The sequence below is a fragment of the Bidens hawaiensis genome, unplaced genomic scaffold, assembly GCF_021521415.1.
Source record: "Bidens hawaiensis isolate Kalapana, Puna unplaced genomic scaffold, B.hawaiensis_p1.1 tig00034608_1, whole genome shotgun sequence".
In the NCBI taxonomy this organism is placed as follows: domain Eukaryota; kingdom Viridiplantae; phylum Streptophyta; class Magnoliopsida; order Asterales; family Asteraceae; genus Bidens; species Bidens hawaiensis.
In genome coordinates, this window is record NW_027495981.1 from 121,722 (window position 1) to 143,568 (window position 21,847).

Below are 21,847 nucleotides of genomic sequence, written 5' to 3' on the forward strand. Positions count from 1 at the left end.
GGGGCTGGCTAGGGATGCGTCTGTCCAAGTTCAAGGTAAAGTGGGGGTTCGTCATTTTAAATAGCAGAACACATGGTAATTAGGTTACTTTCGCCATTTCAAATGACAAACCAACAGAAAATCCTCCGGATCACCAGACAATTGCTGACACACTGTGCAATCATTTTGAAATCCGTCATTTCAAATGACAGATTACGTAGAAACCTAAAAAAATTTTCTCTCTCCTAAAAACCATTTCACCCTTTTCATTCTTTCCATTTTCAAAAATTTTTCACTAAGAAACTAAACGTGAGATTAAAATAATAATTAAAATTAGATTGATGCTAAACAAGCACAAATTTCAGCAAAACTTTTAAGCAGGGCATCCAAGTATCACTTGAAACAAATTTTGTTACTCTTATTTCCTTTTCACTAATTTCTTACTCATGGACACATGAATGCTAATGTTGCACCAAGTCAAGGAAATTAACCCATTACATAAAGAATCAGTAGATGGAAGAATGCTAACATTAATCTGATTTAGTGGCAATATGTTGTCAATGAATTATGATGCTTCATGATCATTCTCAACTTATAATGTTAAGGATCATTTCTGTGGGTTTATATAATCACTATTTATGATAAACAATTTCTAACATTTGTGGGTGACAACTTAAACTGATACAAGATTATGTGTTATCCAACAATAAATAAACAAGAAGAAAATTTCACTGAATATTACAACCACACAAGTTAATACACTACACAATATATTTACAAAATTTGATTACAAAAAACAAGGAAAGAAATATGAAATAGATACATTACACCACCCACACAACAATATATAGTTGTTTTGATTCATTCTTGATTTGCTTTTCAAATTTATGTCCATAGACTGAATTTAAATTCAATTAAGTGAAGTCCTATAAATAGCTAAGAAAGCTAGAGGTGGGTTGGATTGAAGTAGGAACATAAATCAATCCATAACTATACACATACCATGATAATATACATGCTAATGTTTGACTGCAGGGGAATCAGCTTACTTTCCTTGGTTTTGATGCAGAATGTTGGTGCTAGACATCATAAACAAGCTAGGGTTTTGCTCATAAATGCCACCTGTTAAAGAAACAGTGCTGGGCACAATTCCGTACTTGTAATACTCACTGCCAGCATTCCATTCAACAGGCAAGAATCCATTCCAAGAATTCAGCCAACCTGCTGGAGTGTTGTGGTTAATCAATGTGGAACAACAAGTTGATGTGTCCACAACACTCACTGCAGAATAATTTACAAAACTGTTAACATTATTCATGGAACTTGATGATTCTTGTGGGATTCCTGCATTTTGATTATTAGGTTTTGATAACCTAACCCTAATTTGGAAATTTCTTCATTAGGGTTTCCTCCAAAAAAATGTTTTGATTTTTCAACTTTTTGATTTTTCAACTTCTCTCTTGTTCTATCTCTAGCTCTTGCTCTTGCCTGATCTCTTGTTTCCTTTACCGACGAAATATTCGGCACTCGCTTTGTCCTTAATTCTGTGTTCTTGATCTCCTCCTCCCTTGAGTTCTCTACACTCATGCTTTGATTGGTGTGCTGTGTACTAAAATTTTTAGCTACCTCTTTAATGGCTTTACTGGACTTGCAAAAAAGCCACTCAATGGTGTTACTAGCTTTGTCAAACCCTAACAAATCTTGAAGATGGAAAAAATTTTGGGCAATATTAAGAGACAATCTCATTATTCTGTCTCTAAGACCTTGAGCAGTATGTATCTTGCTTTGCCTGTCTTTCTTAGCACCACTTCTTTTCTTCACACGCTTCGATTCGGAATGCGCTGCGTTTATGCTTACGGGTTTGGTTTGGGAAGTGACGGGGTATGGATTGGTATGGTTGTTTGTGTGTATTGGAGTAGTAGATATAGCATCAAAGAAAGGAGAAGGGAAGTCTAGAAACAAAGGAGGTTCTTGTTCTTGTTCTTGACTTGAATTCAGAACATGGTCATGAATCATGTTCTCAATGTTTGGATCAATGAAAAGGTATTCATCTTGTACTGAAGAGCACACATCTTCCATACTAACAATAGTTTTGTATGCTACTTAATTTTAGATGGACAAAAGTTTCTTATTTGGATCAAAGGTTTAACAACAAAGAGTGAATCTATATTGAAGAGGCAGGTCCCAGCAGAGCCCAGTTGGACCCGCAAGACTCACCTTGAAGAGGGACGTCTGCGCAAGGACCAACTGGTTCCGCAGGACCAACCATGCTCAGAGATGAAGACCTTACGCGCAGTACGCCAGCTGTTCCCGCAGGAAAAGCCTCCCAATGGTGAAGTACCCCGCCTGTTCCCGCAGTTGCGGATACAAGCCATCAGGGAAGGCTACCCGCACTAATAGCAAGGCTACACGCACAAGGCACTAACTCAATAATTCAGTCACCTGAAGGAATGAGCAAGGCGGGAATACTCCCGCCCAAATGAGCCAGTCCGTACGCTTCTGAAAGATCTTTTGTACCATACCTACCAAGGTATGGACAAAATAGACAAGATCTGACCAAAGCAGCCCATGAACCAATCACAGGGTGACAGCTCACCGACAACAGTACGAGGAGCACGCTCTAGTACAAAATGTCACTATCAGCCGCTGCCTACTCACCAACCCTTGTCGTGGCACGTACATAGCCTGCAGTTGGTGGAAAAGGAATAGTACACAGCCGGTGGAAAAGGAATAGTACACAGCCGGCGGAAAAGGAATAGTACACAGCCGGCCATGTCACTATCAGCCGCTGCCTACCCACCAACTACCAGCATGGCACGTGCGTAGCCCACAGTTGGTATAAAAGGAATATTATACAGCTGGATGTACCTGCTTGGAAACCTACCTTCGGCTATAAATACTCCACCATCTTGGAACGGTATCATTATCTTGTATCTTATCTTCACTAGCTATTTCTCTTAATATACACTTATATTCAGAGCAATCTAGTCTGATTCTCACGCCGGAGGGTGGTCACAAGGAGGAACCCCCCCCCCCTTCTCAGTGACGAGCTCACGGTGTCTGTTTTGCAGGTCATCTGAAGAATAACCATCTTTGCCGGAAATAACCCTCGTGGGAAATATCTATTTAACCCCCAGATTATCCATAATCTGCCCGGGGTCAATTAGTGTTTCTTCATTGGCGCTATCCGTGCATAAAAGCTAGAACTAATTTTCTCAGTTTTTTCAAAACCTCTGGAAAGATGGTTAAGGTTACTCCGGTGCCAAGGCTAGCGAGTGACCAAGAAACCCAGGTAACCACAACCCCAGCTACTGGGGGGAACACCGGCGAGTAAACAAATTTTACGAACACTACCCCGGTTACCCAAGCCGGGGCAAGTGCAGTAAATAATCATCCCCTGGGATTCATTGATACCCAGGTGGAAAGACAACAGACGAGGCTCCCCGCCAAACACTTGATCAAGTTAAAGCGTGGGCGGAAGCACGTCAGAAGGAATTCCAAGCTGAGTTGGATGAACGCTTACGTTCACTCCAGCAGGCTGACGAATTCGGAAGCACTCAACAGCTCAACATGAGCAATGAGTGCGAGTACTTGGACGATGATTGGGAGGAGTCCGACAGTGACGCAAACCCTCGCCATAGGACGAAAGGGAAGCGCAAAGAAACGGACTTCCAACCAAGGAATTTTGGAGAAACCTTTAAACAAAGGAACGCGGGGGAAAACCCACGTGACTTCTCCAAAACCTTTAGACCAACTGTTGCAAATGCGGGAACGTCCAAATTTGCAAGGTACATTGCGGAAGCAATCGCCCCGAAGAGTGCCAAACAGATGTCCAACATCGGCACTTATGATGGTATATCCGACCCAGACGATCACTTGAACAGATTCATAGCGGGGGCAACCGTCAGCAACTGGACGGAACCCACGTGGTGTTATATGTTCCAGATGACGCTGGTTGGAGCGGCCAGGGCATGGTTTGATCGTTTACCGGTCCATCACATCTATGATTGGGCGGACTTTCAACACAAGTTCAGCCAACACTTCAGTCAACAGAGGAAATATACTGAAGAGCAGTGGACGATCCTCAACTGCGTTAGAGAGGAGGATGAATCCTTACTAGACTTCACCACTCGCTTCAACTCGAAAAAGCTGAATCTGGGCACAATAAGCGAAGATCTTGTTCGCGCCGCTTTCATCCAGGGCGCCGAATACCCAGAGCTTATCCGCACGTTGACGGGTAAGGACGGCATGCCATCCACATGGGATGCCATCATGACGGCGGCCAAGCGCTTTGCCGAAATGGAGAAGCAACTGGGTAGGGACCTTCCCCAGAATACACACCTCTACACGCAGAGGACTAGAGAAAACAACATTCGGACCGCCCGGCAAAACAAAAAGAGGAAGCTAGGTATTTGGCAGTCAAGGGTAAACTTTGACACCTCATCCAGCTCTCGCCCTCTAGTAGTCGGAAGGGATAACACGCATCCATCAAGCCGAAAACACCGGTGGACGCCACTCACCAAAAGCGTCACGGAGATATTTGCCACCGAAAAACTCCCATGGCCAAAAGCTCCAATGATCCGGCAGCGACCTAATGCGGATCAGAGCAAATCCTGTGACTTCCAAGGGACAAAGGGTCACAACACTGAGGAGTGTACATCCTTGAAGGATATTGTTGAAACATTCGTCAAGGATGGAAGACTTACACACCTTGTGGCATCAATCAAGAATGGAGGGAGGAATGATAACCGATACAAAGGCAACGGACGAAAACCCATTGACATCAGCATCCACATGGTTCATAGTAACATCAGAGGAAGAAAAAGACGAACGACAGAACCATGCGCGTGGAAGGAAGCTGAGGTGCGCTTCCCGCGAGTGCCAGGAGGACCCAGCAAAGAAGGCCCAATCGTCATCAAAAGCCAGCTAGGGCACTACATCACTTCTCGCACTCTTGCTGACAACGGCGCCTCGTCAACGGTTATGTACATGCAGTTCTTCGACAAGCTAGACGACGAAGACAAGGAACGTCTGGAAACGGTCTACGCCTCGATGGAAGGGTTCGACGGCAGCACGAACACCCCCCTGGGTATCCTATCTTTCCCCGTCATTCTCACGGACGGGAAACACTCCCGCACAGAAGACGTGGACTTCGTCGTGATGAGGAAGCCACACCACACATACGACATTCTCTTCGGGAGAGACGGGATGGCAAGATTCAATGCCGTGGTATCTTCAAGTCCACGGCATGATGGGATGGCCAACAGCTGAGGGTGTAGCGATGATCACCGGTATTCCCCAGGTATGCATCGCATCTATCTCATCTAAACCCAAACCAAAGATGGCTAAACCAACCATCACCGAACCAGAAAAATGGGCCCTCAATGGCAAATACCCTGACCAGGCTGTTACCATTGGCCCAACAATCACTGATCCTACGCGCACCTTACTCAAACGCATACTACAGAAAAACGCTGACATCTTCGCGTGGACACCAGCTGACATGACTGGTGTACCTCGAAGTAAGGCAGAGCATAAGCTCAAGTGTGACCCGGCTTTTACGCCAGTCATTCAAAAGCGCAGAGTAATGGGGGCGGAACAAGCTAACGCGTGTAGAACCCAAGTCAAGGAACTCCTTGACGCAGGCATCGTACGCGTTAGCAGATATCAAACATGGGTTGCAAATCCCGTTATGGTACCGAAGTCTAACAAACAATGGCGCATATGCATAGATTTCAAAGACTTAAACAAAGCATGCCCCAAAGATTGTTATCCGTTACCCGAAATTGATCTTAAGGTAGATTCGTTAGCACCGTTTCGCCTTAAATGCTTCCTTGATGCGTATAAGGGGTACAATCAAATCCACATGGCCATAGACGACCAGGACAAAACCGCATTTCGGACGCCCGATGGCACATTTTGTTATCAAATGATGCCATTCGGACTTAAGAATGCAGGGTCCACATACCAACGCCTGATGGACAAAGAGTTTCATGCCCAAATTGGGAGGAACTTGGAAGTCTACATGGATGACTTGGTCGTCAAAAGCCCTGAGCCAGAAGCGATGTTGAAAGACATCGAAGAAACTTTCAACACACTCAGAAAGATAAACATGAAGCTCAATCCGAGCAAGTGTTCCTTTGGGATGGAAGAAGGGAAGTTCTTAGGAGTCATCATTACTAAAGATGGCTTCAGAGCGAACCCTGAAAAGGTCGAAGCCATTATCAAAATGGAATCACCTACTACCATCAAGCAAGCTCAGACACTGAATGGACGACTAGTTGCACTTAACCGCTTTTTGGCAAACCATGCGGATAGGTCGTTCCCATTCGTGTCCACATTGAGAAACTGTTTAAAGAAAACGCACTTCCGCTGGACACCAGAAGCGGAAGCAGCTTTTCAGGAAATTCGGTCACGCTTGATCGAACTCCCAACGCTCACAGCACGAGAAGCGGGGGAGGAATTAATCTTATACCTCTCCGCCACAGATAGAGCAACCGGGGCAGTCCTGCTAGTAGAGCGAAAAGGCATCCAGATGCCAATCTACTATGTTAGCCGTGTCCTAACAGACGTAGAAACCCGGTACTCTACCCTGGAAAAATTAGTCCTAGCACTTGTACAGGCTTCACGCAGGCTAAGACGATATTTCCAAGGTCACCCAATCACCGTTCTCACCAACTTCAAACTTGCAAACGTTCTGGGCAAACCCGAATTGTTGGGACGCCTAGCCAAATGGGCAATAGAATTGGGAGAATACTCGATAAAGTACAAGCCGAGACCAGCCATAAAAGGCCAGGCCGACTTTATTGCGGAAGTCCCCGCTTCGCGGGAGAAAGAGTGCCAGGAGGAGGCTCAACCCTCCCCAGCACAGGACATCGATGATGTCTGGCGACTCTACACTGATGAAGCAGCCAGCAACGAGGGTTCAGGCGCAGGGTTGAAACTAACCAACCCAGCATGCCAAGAATACACTTACGCTATTCGACTGGATTTTCCAAGTACGAATAACGAAGCGGAGTATGAAGCATTCTTGGCCGGGCTGAGAATTGCGCGTAAGATGGGAGTGAAGAACTTGGAAGCCCATGTGGATTCCATGTTAGTAGCCAACCAAATAAACGGGACGTACACTGCCGTGAATGACACAATGGCCCTGTACCTCGCACAAGCAAAAACCCTTATGCGCGATTTTAACGATTGTAAAGTCATACACGTCAAGCGTAGCGAAAACAAATCTGCGAATGCGTTAAGCAAGCTTTCATCATTAGCCTTCACCCACTTGGGAAAGGACATCCGCATTGAACTCCTTGGAGCACCATCAGTCCCGCACAAGGAAATCTGTGTCATCCAAACCGGCACAGAAACATGGATGACACCAATAATTGCGGCGGGTATACTACCAGAGTCAAAAACACAGGCAAGAAAAATACGTTGTAAAGCACTGAACTATCAACTCATCGATGACATCCTTTACAGACGTAACTTTCTTGGCCCACTCCTAAGATGCGTAGACAACCAAGATGCTGGTTACCTCCTAAGGGAAGTGCACGAGGGCATCTGTGGAGTACACGCAGGTCCACGCGCTGTTGTAGCTAAGCTAAACAACGCGGGATACTTTTGGCCGGGGATGCATACGTATTCGCTGGCATACATCAGAAAGTGTAGGGCTTGCCAACTCTACGCACCCAACACGCATCGCCCGAAGAATGAACTTGTTCCAGTCACCTCTTCATGGCCATTTCAGAAGTGGGCCATCGATGTGACAGGCCCATTTCCCACAGCAGCAGGAAACGTTCAGTTTCTAGTGGTAGCCATCGACTACTTCACCAAGTGGATAGAAGCAAAACCCTTAGCCCAAACAACCGCAAAACATATTAAAAAATTTATTTAAAAAATTTATTTGTCGTTTTGTACTTCCACAGACTTTGGTGAGCGATAACGGCACCAACTTTGCTGACAAGAAGCTACAAAAGTGGCTGGAAGAACTTCAAATCACCCACACCTTTACCTCAGTGGCGCACCCGCAGGGTAATGGTGAGGTGGAAAGAGCAAATAAGAGCATCGTCGACGGCATAAAGAAAAGACTCTTGGAACACAGATCCGGCTGGGTGGACGAAGTTCCACACGTCCTTTGGGCAAACAGAACGCTGAAAAAGGCCAGTACGGGAGAAACCCCGTTCAGCCTCACTTATGGTACTGAAGCCATGGTCCCGGTCGAAATTGGTTTACCCTCACCAAGGGTCTTGATTCAGCCAGAAGACAATTATGCGGAAAGACGGTTAGACCTTATGTTAACCGAGGAACGCAGAGACTTAGCCGGAGCGCGTGAAGAAAACTACAAGCGACAAATGCAAAAATACTACAACACGCGGGTAAAACTCTGCAACTTCAATGTAGGAGACTACATATTGCGTAACAACGAGGCTTCGAACCAAGAGCGCCCAGAAAACTGGCCCCGGTCTGGGAAGGACCATACATTATCAAAGAAGTTTTGGGAAAGGGCGCATACCGGCTCGAAAGGCTCGATGGCACTCCCATCCCAAGAACATGGAATGGAGCTCAATTACGCAAATGTTACATGTAGATCAATTCCAAACTTGTAAAGAAAAGGCCTAGAGCCACTTCTAATGGAAATGATTCTCCTTTATCACATTGTGTTGATAGCCTTACCTTTATACTTATGAACTTCCCACACTGATATGCCGGTATTCACCGCATAAATATGGGAAGAAGTAAGTCGTTGCGTGTGGAAGGCGGCAAAACCCGCATAAACACAAAAAACGGAAAAAAAATTCTACGGAAAAGATGAGGAAAACCTTCACGCAGGTCAGTTATAGGTGAAGTTTGGTCATCCCACTAAATGAAAGTGACGGTCTTACCCGCACAATCATGATAGAGGAAACTGAACATTAACCTATTGACAACCGCGCGTTGAAAGGTTAACTTATTCAAAACACTTAGAAAATTTCTAAGGAAAAGATGAGGAAAACCTCCACGCAGGTCAGATATAGGTAAAGTTTAGCCATCCTACTAAGTGAAAGTGACGGTCTTACCCGCACAATCACGAAAGAGGAAGCAAAACTTTAACCTATCTGCCACGTTGAAAGGTTAACTTATCCAAAGTACTTAAGAAATTGCTAAGTTAAACTAGAATATGCATGAGCAAAACATATAAGGTTTACAAGGCAAGGCATTAACAAAAGATTTATATTCCATAAAAATTTAAGTATTACAAGAATGGCCGGGCACATACCCGCATACAAGAATATAAATCTATACAAAAATAAAAATCTATTCCAACGGTGGAGAGGGATCTAAAGGCTCAAGCTTCAGGACCACTCCCACTTGAACCCGCACCATCAGTAGAGTGTGGCGGTTCAAGGAAAGCCTTAAGAATAGCTAGCCCATCATCAGCAGCAGCAATCTCGTTCACCTTCTCCACCACCGGATGCGGGAAGACAGCATACTGGTTCACTGCTTGGTCATAAGCAGCTTCAGTATCCACGTCATATAGAGGGAAGTTGGAAGGCGGGATGCCCTTCTCAACAAACCCTAGACCAAGCAGGAAGCTAGCCTTTTCCCCATCCTCATGAGAAGCGTTGAGGGCTGCGCTCATGGCATCGTCATAAGATGTGTTCGTAAGAACCCGATGCACAACCTACAAAACAGAAGTATATCAAAAACTCTTCTAAGTGAAAGGAAAAAGCGTAAAGAAGTTATGAAGCTGCACATACCTGCGACAACGCTTCTCGTAGAAGCCATTCCTTGGTAACCAGAGCCTCCCGGAGGGCAGCTTGAGCTTCATCACGGGCGCGTTCGGCTTCGTTTTTAGTAAGGTTGGCAAGCAACACATCTTTAGCTGCAGCCTCTTCAACGCCCTTCAGCTTACGCTCAGTGTGGTCAAGTATGCCCCTCTGGTCCAAGATCTCTTGGAGCTTCTTGGCGTCTTCCATGGCCAAGGCATCATGAGCCTGCTGGAGCCTCTCGAGTTTGGCTTTAAGTTCCTCATTCTCGGTGCGTAGAGGCTCAGCAACAGCTTCAGCCTTGGTGGCCCTCTCAGTTGCATTCCGTGCAGTTTCCTTAGCCAACCAAAGCTGTTCGTTAACAGCTTGGGTAGCCTTGGAACGGGCCTCCAGCCGGGCCTGAACTTCAACCTCGAGGACCTTGAAGGCCTTCTCCTTTTCCGCAGCAACGGCGGCGAGCCTCTTATTCTCCTCCCGGATAGCCCGCGCCTGAGCCACTTCCAGGCTACGCGCCGTCTTTAACTTGTCGTTTTCACGACAAAGCAGCTCGACGCGCGGCTGCATCCGGGCAAGGAGAATTCTAAGCTCATTGGTTAGCCTACCCTCCTGGTAGCTAGCCATTGCCTCCCCCAACGCACCGCTTGGGGCAGCGTGGCGCGCCCATTCGACGCAATCCGCAGTAGTCCGGAGGGTCGTTCCCCGGCGGATACTCCACCGAGGAGCGTACACCTCGTTGGAATCACGAACTGCAATAAAACAAAAAACAGTTAAAAGAGAAAAAAATGATAAAAGGGATATAAGGTCAAGATAACCCCACGCACCTGTAGGGTCGACAACAGGCCGATAGCCACCAAACCCATCACCTGAACCAAAGGGATATCCATCCAAAAGGTCAAGGAGACGGGAAGGAGGCAAAGATTGGCTAAACGCCCCAACCCCGAACATACCTGAAGGACCGGCCGCGGTCGCCGGCGCCGGAGGAGGCATGGTGGAGGCCGCCGCGGTTGAACTCACCGGAGGTGAACTCACAACCGTGGCAGTCGCCGCGGAAGAACCCGCAGAAGAAACCACCGCCGGCTCAGTGAAGGATTCCGTGAAGATGGCACTGACAGCCGGCGGGGATGATGTTACAGTTGGAATAGTTGCCTCAACGGGATGAGCAACTGAACCAATACTGCAAACAGGCGTAGCCGCCTGGGTTATCGCCTCGGGTAGGTTGACCAAACCTACCGTCATGGGTCCAGAAACGCTCCTCCCCGCTCCACTCTGGAATGCGGTAGCATCCACGCCTGCACGAAGACAAGATATATAAGTATAATGGCGGAAAGATATGCAGTTAAGGTAAATGAAGTTTATACTTACGAGTCCTCTTGAGCTTGAAGGTGCGAACAGGCGGGGACGAACCCGATGGAACTGGCCTCTTCACGCCAGTCACCGTCGTAGAACTTGGTCGCGCGGAGGTGGCAGCTGTCTCAACCGCCGAGACAGTTGTCTCACCACTACCAGGGTTCCCCGCCGCCTCCTCACTTTCGGTTTCCGAGTCAGACCGGTTCCCCTGATCAGCAGTGGAGGCAACCTTCGCCTTGCCCTTCACGCCGGCAGCTTTCTTCTTCCTCACGAAGAAAGGACCGTCTGCGGATTCCTCATCAGAAGATGACAAAATTAGAGAAACTCCAGCAGAGGTTTGAGCATGAAGAGGGTGAGGGTTAATGAAACCCTTACCTGGCCGCGTGACGCTCAGAATTTCGTGGCCTGGCGGGTAGACCTCCACAAACCGATCCGCCGTTTGCTCCAAGATGGGCAACTCGTTCTCGTCGAGAACACGAGTACCCAACCGAGCGGGACCACCGCTCTCACGCTGTAACGATTCCGACGAAACCCGGTATACCCTAACCGGTAGACAATAGTTACGTCATATTTAATGTCGGGTACATGAGTTACCATAGTAATTATACGAGAATACATGGTTCACTGTATTGATCGTACGTGAATATATAATTCATCGTATTGAATATGCGATTAATCGATCGATAGTTATTGAAACCCGAACGAATCGAGGGTTCAATTATAGACGAGATATATGATATTTAGTGATGTTTACGAAGTATTAAAGCTTCGGGATAAGTGAATTAAAGCACAGAAAAAGAATTTCGATTTAATGGTACGTCGGTACATTAAACGAAACCTTTAATACCAGACCGAGCAAGAGATGATCGATCAAGCCGAAAAAGATGCGCGATAATTAATGATATGATGTTTTAAGTTAATAAACGTCATGGTTTAAGTGTTTAAAGTTTTTAAATCGGTTTTATATAAATTTCATTTTTAAGCCGAAAAAACGACCGTTTTAACCTCGTTTTAAGCCGAATTAGACATTTAACCGAAAAACGAACTGAACCAGATTATCCAAAACATTATCCGGATATCCGAAATCCAAACATGTGGCCTAGAATGGAGAGGTGGGTCCCACCCCACCCCCCTAAGAGTTCCGATCGGATTGGGGAAAACCCCATAGCCCTTTATTTCTTTTTTTTCATCCAACAAATCAACATCCATCTCTTCCTCTCAAGATCATGATCCAAAACCGAGATTTTGTAGCAAGAAAACAAGGTAAAGAATCGAGTTAATCATGTTTCCATCTTCGTTTCTTGAGTTTATTTGCAAGAAAATGAGGTTTCAATGATGAAAACCGATTCTTGCATGATCAAGTGATGTATACGGGTTATACAAGGGATCTTGGTCCAAGAAAGGAATTAAACGAATCAAAAACGAATTTTTACGGTTAAATCTTTGTTTTTGAATCATAACCGAAACCATGAAAGAAATGGCTTGATCGTGAGTGTAACTTGCTTGGTATTGTGGTATGTTTGTTGTAGGTTCTTTATTTAGTGATAGATAAGGCGGAAAGACGAGTTTGTAGCTTGTAGTGGCGGAAAACGAAAGGTATATTCGGTTTATGTTCGGTTTTGGAGTTTTTGGACAGATTGTTGATGGTTTAGAGTTAGGTCACGAAATTTCACAGGGATGATCTACACATGAAAATATGAGTTCTGTGAATTATTGGTAATTTTTGATAAAGGATGAATATTTGGTGAATTTAATGCTCGGTTTTGGCCAAAAATGATGAAAAATAGTTAAATATCATGAAAAATTCTGGAAAATTTCAGATAAGCTTTTTATATCATGATTAAGTCACACACAAAATTTGAGGTCAGTTGGAGAAGTCTAAGTAGGCTTTTCGGTTAAACGAGTTCTAGGGTTTTCTAGCTCGGTTTTAGTGAAAATGGCATGTAAAGGAAGATTTTGGTTCTGGAAAAATTACAGGGGACTATGTGGATGGCAGGGGACATCCAGGAGAAATTTGGGATGTTTCTAAGATCGTTTGGTATTTACGACATATTTAGTGTTTAAATGGTGTTTAAAAATAGATAAATAAATTTTAAATATAAAAATTAATTCTGGAAATATTTTTATTAAATTCCCCACTGTCAAAAAGTGATTTTTGCAAAATTTCAAGATCCGAGACTAAACGGATAATTATTCGTGCTAAAAAGAAGATAAAAACAAACTTTTAAAGTCTAAAACGCATAAACCGGTAAAGTTCGTCTAAACGAACTGACTGGTGTATAAAAACCCTAAAAATGAACTATTTTCATATAATAGAGTTAAACAAGTAAAAATGAATCATCCGAAAGTAATTCGGATGATTTGGGTATTTTTAACCGATTTAACAGTTTCCGGTACGCCAAAGACGGAAACGGGTCCCGCGGCCAATCGGGGCGTCTAAACCGAGCTCTAATTTCACAACTTTAACTAAATTATCAGTCAACAACTATTTTCGGGTCGTGTGTGACCAAACTCATTTTTGGAACGTAAAAACGGATAACCGTGCTAGGCACGCAAAACGGGAAAAACGACTAATAATAATTTTGATCAATGAACTCTAAACGATATCACAATCTGAGTCCGGAGAAGTGTTTCTGGGTTAACATTGCCCCCAGAACGGGTACAGTGCTGGGTTAACAGTGTCCCCAGATGTACCGGTTAACTTGGTTAAAGTTATATTAATAATGAGTGTATAGTAACGATCGTAGGGATCATATTACAGATTGGATATGTTAACTTATAATGATTGTTGTTACCTGCTTGCATGTGCTAAGGTGAGTTTCACGAGCCCCTTTTTCTGAATTATTTTCAAATATTTTCCCGGGGCGGAAGCATGTTACTATTGAAATGTTTAAGTACATACTGAACGCATGGATTTGCGTGTATTTATAAATATTTGATTGTACGGGAATCGTACGGAATGGGTACAGTACTGGGTTAACAGTGTCCCCAGATGTCTCTAGAAGTGTTTCTGGGTTAACATTGCCCCCGGAATGGGTACAACTGGGTTAACAGTGTCCCCAGATGTCCAAAGAGGTGTTTCTGGGTTAACATTGCCCCCGGAAAGGGTACAGTACTGGGTTAACAGTGTCCCCAGATAATATTATATTATGATATTGATTTATCAAGGTTTACTCAAATTGTGAAACTCACCAACTATTCGTAGTTGACCCGTTTTCTCACATGCTTTTCAGGTACAACTAAGATGAAGTGATTGCTTACGTGCTAAGTGCTTGATGTGTGTAAGATTTGCGTGTGGGATGTTAGGATACATTATATTACATAGAATTATGTATCGTATGGTATGATGTGTGTATCACCTAGACGGTAATGAAATACGAGATAATGTAATTTGAAGTATATTAATATATTTAGTTTTCTTTATAAACAATGTGGTTGATATCAGATGTGTCTGTGGCATCCCGTTTACGTTTCCGTTGCGGTTTCAGGGTGTTACAGAAGTTGGTATCAGAGCCATTGGTTATAAAGATTTAGGATGTCTTTAAAAGATACCTAAAATATAACCAGTAGCTCAAGTATTATAGGATCTGAATATCAACTAATAATATATAGTGACGGGATCTGGATGAACTTGAATGGACAAGTGAGTTATTATGGTCCGGAACATAATAACAGACTTGTCTGCACGAGGGAATTCAGGGGAAGTCACTGGGTACATTAATAGGTAAAAATGGCAACATATGTGTAAAGTATATAATATTATTTATACGTGCTAATGTGTATATATATATATGTACATATCTTGTGGGTACATGTATTGAGAAATGGGACCCGGATAAGGAACCGGGGGATGAAATAATAAAAGTACCGAGGATGCTGAAATTTCTAGAGCATCGGTTGATAATGAGTCAGACTTATCGGGCCATAGTTATGATAGTACCAAGTTAGATCTCCAGTTTGACATTAACCAGAAATATCTAGTAACCGTCACTCCCAACCAAAATTGATAAATCCCTTACCCTACCAACACCGGTACCGTATATCCTAATAACCCCCTATGTTCACCTGAACCGCCAACCCTCACGTACGGACGGACCTGTACGTGAACCTATTCTTATTCCGTTAAAAAAAAATAAAAAAAAAAGAATTTTGATAATAAATGAGCAGATAAAAATAATATATATAAATATATATATGTAATTCTCACTCTCAAACATAGGAGACATACCACCTCCAGATCGAGAATTACCGATTTTTGCGAACCTAGAACGCCTGAGGACATTGACTGAGCAAGTGATAGAGTTTCCCATAATAATAATTGATAATATTTGAAGGCAACCCATGTTGCGCGATTACCTTGAACCTTGTAACTCCCTATGTTATCCTTACATCCGTTAGATGTCTATACCTATGTATTCTCGAATAGAATGATTACTCATACACAAAGAGGTGTGGGAATCATTATAGCATAGTTGGTTGTTCGTTCGTAGGTGGTATACCGTGTATGCCGGTTATACAAATAGACACGGATAGCATAACTCCGTGGTACGTAATCGTTGGTGCTCACGGTGAGCATGTATCGGTTATGCTGACATGCAGAAGGATATTGAAATCAAGCATATTAAAACATTAATCCTTATTGAGAAAGATCTATATGTCAGTTGGTGACAAGGGTTATGAAACATATTTAAACGTTAACCGACGTCAGGTTAAGTACATGTGTTATTATATTTGTGGGACATATATATACTAGATACTGGTATGTGTAATATGTATGATAATATTTGGTGTGTATGTGTACCTGCTGTTATGATTGAGCTGGTAACGAGTTATATGGTGAGATTAGTATTGATTACTGCGTACGGGATGAGTACGGCAGAATGACATAAAATGAGTAACTCCAATGATGGAGATTGATATGATTCTGTTGATTGCTCAAGGATAGCAGATGATGATACCGAATGTCGTATCACAGATCACTGCTAGTGTTGATGCAAATGTGATCGCAGACTTATAGATCGAACAATCACATGATTATGAATATTTCAATTCTTAGTGTTATTACTAAGAGTGTTAATGTCCCACCGAATACTATTATGACTACAAGTATTAGTTATAAACTAAACATGAATAGTAGTCGTAATGAATTAGATCCGGTATGAAGGATATGTTTATCGGTTGTGTTAAGGGGATTATTAATAGTTTACTGATGGTAAAGGGAGGAATAGATTAGCGAGTGGATAGAAAAGATCGAAATGGTTAAGGATATTGGTAAGAGTCTAGAACATTGTGTAGTGAAATATGCTACAGATATGTTGGTAGATTATGTTGTATCGTGATGGAACACGATGGTACAAAATTATAGTTAGAAAATTATTGCTCAGATGATATGGTCAGGATTTAAAATTCTTGTGCTAGAGCACTTTTATTCGAGTAATTAAACTCAGAGATTGGAAACTGAGCTATGAAAGATAGAAATGTTGTGTGCTGATCACTTAGAACACGCTAATCGTTTGAAGGAATTGTCATGTCTGGTAACATGCCTAATTACTCCTGAAATTAAGCGAAGTGAGCGCTATATTGGGAGCTAACCCCATCGATAATGAGTATAGTCAACCCTGTAAAATATACAACCTTTGGAAGGGTTGTGTCACAAGCCAGCATTGATATATTTGATTCTATGGGAAGCGGAATGGAAGGACGTTAGGTGAAACGTCGAGTGTTAAAGAAGGGAAATGATAAAAGTATAGTGCAAGATAGACTTGTGAATAAGTAGGTATGTCATACAACCCAGTATTATACTAAGACTAGTTCTGGTGTGAAAACATGAACCGCATAAAGGGTCCTTCCTTAAATGTGGAAAATATAGTTATCGGCAGAAAGAAGAATGTCGGGTGATAGTAGGCCACAAGTATGGTAAAGATGGACGTAATGCCCCAATTGTAGAACCAACTGAAGCCATGTGGACCGGCAACCCCAACCCATTCGTGTACAACCACTCCGAACCCAACAACCTCAATAACAATCCATCCAAAGAAATCAAATTATGCCAAACAGTTGTACTTGCTATGAATGTGGCAGTACAGAACGTTTCAAGAGAAATTGCCCAAAGTTGAACCAAGGTGTTGTTGGAAGACGAACCTCAAGACAAGCATCAACCTCGGATCAAGCAAGGAGCCGTGCTTTTGTGAGTAATTCGAATAAAGCACGTCATAATCCAAAGGTGGTATTAAGTACGTTGTAGTTTTAAATCAATGGGCTTCAGCGATATTTTTACGGTCGTCGATAGAAGTTAGTTCCTGCTAACCTCCTATCATTTGGAAAGATACCGATTAGTGAAACTATAGAACCCCATACGGTAGAATCGCTAACGGTAAATCCCTAATGGTTAACTAAATTGTTTGGAATTGTCCTATTACTCTGAACGATTAACCCTTTCCTTATTGACCTACGACCAGTAAAGTTAAGAAGTTTTGACGTAATAGTTAACATGGATTGGCTAACTCAACATGAAGCTGAAATCAAATATGAAAAGAAGATGATTAGAAGCTCTCCTTCGGACGATGAAGCGATTAGATACAGAGAAAAGTGTACGGTATTATGTTACCACTCTAATCTCATCTTGAGATGTTATAATATTTACGACAAGAAGACGTGGTGTATTTAACAAACGCGATTGCCAAAGTATTTAAAAGAAAACATATAGAAGATGTTTCAGTGATACTTAAATATCCAGAAGTTTTCCCAGAAGAACTTCCTGGATTACCGCCAACCCGACAGGTCGAATTCAGAATCAATTTAATACTTCAAGCTGGCCCTGTTGCTAAAGCATCTTACCGACTTGCGCCAACTGAAATGCAAGAATTATTGGATAAAGGTTTTATACGACCTAGTTAGTCGCCATGGGGTGCACCAGTGTTATTTGGGAAATGAAGAACGGAAGTGTTAGGATATGTATTGATTAGGGAGAATTGAATAAAGTGACGAACAAGAATAGGTATTCACTTTTTCGAAGTAAATGATCTGTTTAACCAACTGCAAAGGGCGATTTATTTTTAGAAAAATTGGTCTTAGATATAGTTATCACCAAATGAAAAATCCAAGAGGAGGACGTTGCAACAACAGCGTTTCGGATTCGCTACGGCCATTATGAATTCTTAGTTATGCCTTTCGGGCTAACAAATGCGCCGGCAGCATTCATGGAACTCATGAACCAAGTCTGTAAACTTTATTTAGACAAATTTGTCATAACATTCATTGATGATATTTTGATATATTCGCAACGTAAAGAAGAGCACGAACGACGGTTAAGGAAAATTGTGGAAGTGTTAAAGCAAGAGGAGCTATACGCGAAGTTTTTGAAATGTGATTTTGAATAAAGAAGGCATAATCCCTTGGTCATGTTGTAAAGCAACAAGGATTTCACAAAGATCCAAATAAGATAGAAACCATTAAAATTGCGCCAAGCGCCGATTTTAAGTCTCCCCGATGGAGACGATGGTTTTGTCGCGTATTGTGACGCATCGCGTAGAGGGTTAGGATGCGTGTTGATGCAGAATAATAAGGTTATAGCCTATGCTTCCCGACAGTTAAAAGTACACGAGAAAAATTACACTACTCACGACTTAGAACTGGGAGCGGTTATCTTCGCACTTAAAATCTGGAGACATTATCTCTACGGTACGAAGTGCACCATCTTCACCGATCATAAAAGTTTGCAGCATATATTCGATCAGAAAGAACTGAATATGAGGCAACGAAGATGGGTCGAGTTGTTAAACGTATATGACTATGACATCCGTTATCACCCCGGCAAGGCTAACGTCGTAGCCGATGCCTTGAGTAGGAAATATCGGGTTAAGCCGTTGCGAGTGCGAGCACTGGGGATGATAGTCCAGTCGAACCTTTCGGACCTGATTCGAGTCGCTCAACGTGAGGCGTTAAAAGAGGAACAATTGGAAAAGGAGGTATTTCACGGCAATGAGAAGAATTTCGAACAGCGCGTGGACGAAATTCTCTATTTCAAAAATCGGGTTTGGATCCCGACCCTCCATGACCTTCGTGATTTAATCATGGACGAAGCGCATAGATCGAAATATTCCATACATCTGGGATCGGATTTGACTATTGATGATACGAATACCTGAAAGGATTTCATTAATGGCCGAGTTTGGAGAAAGATATGGTTACGTATTTTGGTAAATATTTAAGTTATGCAAGAGATAAGGCTGCACACCAAAAACCCTAGGGAACGCCACAACGACAGAAAATTCGCCAATGATAGTGGGAATAAATTATAATGGGTTTCGGGACGCAAATTCCCAAGATATATCAAAGACACGATGCAATTTGGGTAATCGCGGATCGATTAACCAATCCTCGCATTTCATCCCAATCTATGACGATTACCACGATGAATTCTCGCCCAAATTCATGATTGTGAAATGGTATCTCGTCATGGAGTACCATTTTCAATTATCTCAGATCGAAATAGCATCCTACTTCCATTATTGGAAGGCGGGGAAGGAAGCATCGAGAGCTTGAAGCTTTCTATGGGTGAAGTAATTATCACCAATTTGTTAAATTGAAAATGGGCGTCAATCAAGCCATAAGATTTGAATTGATTCGGGAAATAACCAATCGGATTTATAATATTTAAGATGAGTTGAAAGCAGCGCGAGATTGGCAAAGGATTTATGCCAACATTCATAGGAAACCATTGTCATTGGAAAGAGGTGACAAGGCATTTTTAAGGCATCACCTTAGAGAGGTGATATGAGGTTTGCCAAAACCGAAAATAGCTCCTTAATATATTGGACCTCATGAGACTATCTCCATGATTGGTCATTTAGTTTATCGATTAAAGTACTCCAGGGGCTAAGTATTATACATGATGTTTTGCCATGTATACGGATTGAAAAGTACCTAAGCGATGAGGCAACGAAAGTACTAGTAATGGAAGTACTCATAGAAGACATACTTGATATCACAAATAATTCCGTTGAGATAGTAGACGGGAAAACTAAACAGTTTGGACACACCAAGCTTTATTGATTAAGATTAAGTGGAATTCACAGCGAGGACCAGATTATACCTGGTAACGCGAGGGTGAATTCTGAAGGAAAACCCCCCACCCTTCTCTCGGAAGGGAATATTAGGCGTGTAAAATTTCGAGGACGAAATTTCTTAACGGGGGGAGAATGTAACGATTCCGACGAAACCCGGTATACCCTAACCGGTAGACAATAGTTACATCATATTTAATGTCGGGTACATGAGTTACCATAGTAATTATACGAGAATACATGGTTCACTGTATTGATCGTACGTGAATATATAATTCATCGTATTGAATATGCGATTAATCGATCGATAGTTATTGAAACCCGAACGAATCGAGGGTTCAATTATAGACGAGATATATGATATTTAGTGATGTTTACGAAGTATTAAAGCTTCGGGATAAGTGAATTAAAGCACAGAAAAAGAATTTCGATTTAATGGTACGTCGGTACATTAAACGAAACCTTTAATACCAGACCGAGCAAGAGATGATCGATCAAGCCGAAAAAGATGCGCGATAATTAATTATATGATGTTTTAAGTTAATAAACGTCATGGTTTAAGTGTTTAAAGTTTTTAAATCGGTTTTATATAAATTTCATTTTTAAGCCGAAAAACGACCGTTTTAACCTCGTTTTAAGCCGAATTAGACATTTAACCGAAAAACAAACTGAACCAGATTATCCAAAACATTATCCGGATATCCGAAATCCAAACATGTGGCCTAGAATGGAGAGGTGGGTCCCACCCCACCCCCCTAAGAGTTCCGATCGGATTGGGGAAAACCCCATAGCCCTTTATTTATTTTTTTTCATCCAACAAATCAACATCCATCTCTTCCTCTCAAGATCATGATCCAAAACCGAGATTTTGTAGCAAGAAAACAAGGTAAAGAATCGAGTTAATCATGTTTCCATCTTCGTTTCTTGAGTTTATTTGCAAGAAAATGAGGTTTCAATGATGAAAACCGATTCTTGCATGATCAAGTGATGTATACGGGTTATACAAGGGATCTTGGTCCAAGAAAGGAATTAAACGAATCAAAAACGAATTTTTACGGTTAAATCTTTGTTTTTGAATCATAACCGAAACCATGAAAGAAATGGCTTGATCGTGAGTGTAACTTGCTTGGTATTGTGGTATGTTTGTTGTAGGTTCTTTATTTAGTGATAGATAAGGCGGAAAGACGAGTTTGTAGCTTGTAGTGGCGGAAAACGAAAGGTATATTCGGTTTATGTTCGGTTTTGGAGTTTTTGGACAGATTGTTGATGGTTTAGAGTTAGGTCACGAAATTTCACAGGGATGATCTACACATGAAAATATGAGTTCTGTGAATTATTGGTAATTTTTGATAAAGGATGAATATTTGGTGAATTTAATGCTCGGTTTTGGCCAAAAATGATGAAAAATAGTTAAATATCATGAAAAATTCTGGAAAATTTCAGATAAGCTTTTTATATCATGATTAAGTCACACGCAAAATTTGAGGTCAGTTGGAGAAGTCTAAGTAGGCTTTTCGGTTAAACGAGTTCTAGGGTTTTCTAGCTCGGTTTTAGTGAAAATGGCATGTAAAGGAAGATTTTGGTTCTGGAAAAATTACAGGGGACTATGTGGATGGCAGGGGACATCCAGGAGAAATTTGGGATGTTTCTAAGATCGTTTGGTATTTACGACATATTTAGTGTTTAAATGGTGTTTAAAAATAGATAAATAAATTT

General features: G+C 42.3%; 1 pseudogene; it reads right to left on the bottom strand.

Moving 5' to 3' along the window:
• Nucleotides 1-1,024: 1,024 nt before the first annotated feature.
• LOC143586314 (uncharacterized) lies at nt 1,025-2,058 on the bottom strand (annotated as a pseudogene).
• Nucleotides 2,059-21,847: the final 19,789 nt, after the last annotated feature.